Here is an 818-nt window from a genome sequence, read left to right as displayed (position 1 = left end):
CAAAGAAAGAGAGAGAGGGGAGGGGGGGAGAAAGAAAGAGAGAGAGAGAAAGAGAGAGAGAGAGAGAGAGAGAGAGAGAGAGAGAGAGAAAGAGAGAGAATTTGTGAGTGAGTGAGAAAGAGAGAAGACAGAGAACGGGAGAAGAATTCGAATACAGTAATAATATAGTTGAAATAAAGAAAGCAAGGGGAGGAGGCGAACGAGAGTAAAAGTTGAGTACAACTAGATAGCCAGAAGCGTACAAATAAACACACTTCTCAGAAGTGTCCTTTGGTTGAAATGTATGTTCACAGAAGCCTTTCAAGAAAGGGAATCGAGTCTACAATTAAGTTTTCCCAAGAAGATTCTATCTGTTATACATTATGAGTTCTCTTTAAAGAGCCTATAACAAGCCACAATTCTCGACCACCTGCAAAAGCGTGTACGGGTGGTTCCTGCTTTCAGCTTAACTTTGAACGACGATTTCACAGCACATGAGGACGGAAATAGTCAGAAAAGGTCAGTAATATATCAAGTTTAATCCTTCTTGTAATTAATTACTGTGGCAGTGAACCTTCCTCCAACTCTGTGGCCAAGTAGTGACGAACGAAGAGCAGACAGTTCGAATAAATCGTGTGGTCGGGTGTGAGGGAGCGGTGAAAACCATATGTCAACATCTGAGGCAATTAAGTGCTTTTCTGGAATTTATCTCGGTGTTTGGGGCTTGGGCGATGCCAGGCGGAACTCATAAACAAACAGTAAATAAGGATATCAACTGCGTTTTACTGACTTACTTCCCCTGATCAAGACCCTCAATTACTTGCCCCTGTTTCTCCTCT

Source organism: Aplysia californica, unplaced genomic scaffold (genome assembly GCF_000002075.1).
Source record: "Aplysia californica isolate F4 #8 unplaced genomic scaffold, AplCal3.0 scaffold00036, whole genome shotgun sequence".
In the NCBI taxonomy this organism is placed as follows: Eukaryota; Metazoa; Mollusca; class Gastropoda; order Aplysiida; family Aplysiidae; genus Aplysia; species Aplysia californica.
This window is presented reverse-complemented; position numbering follows the sequence as displayed.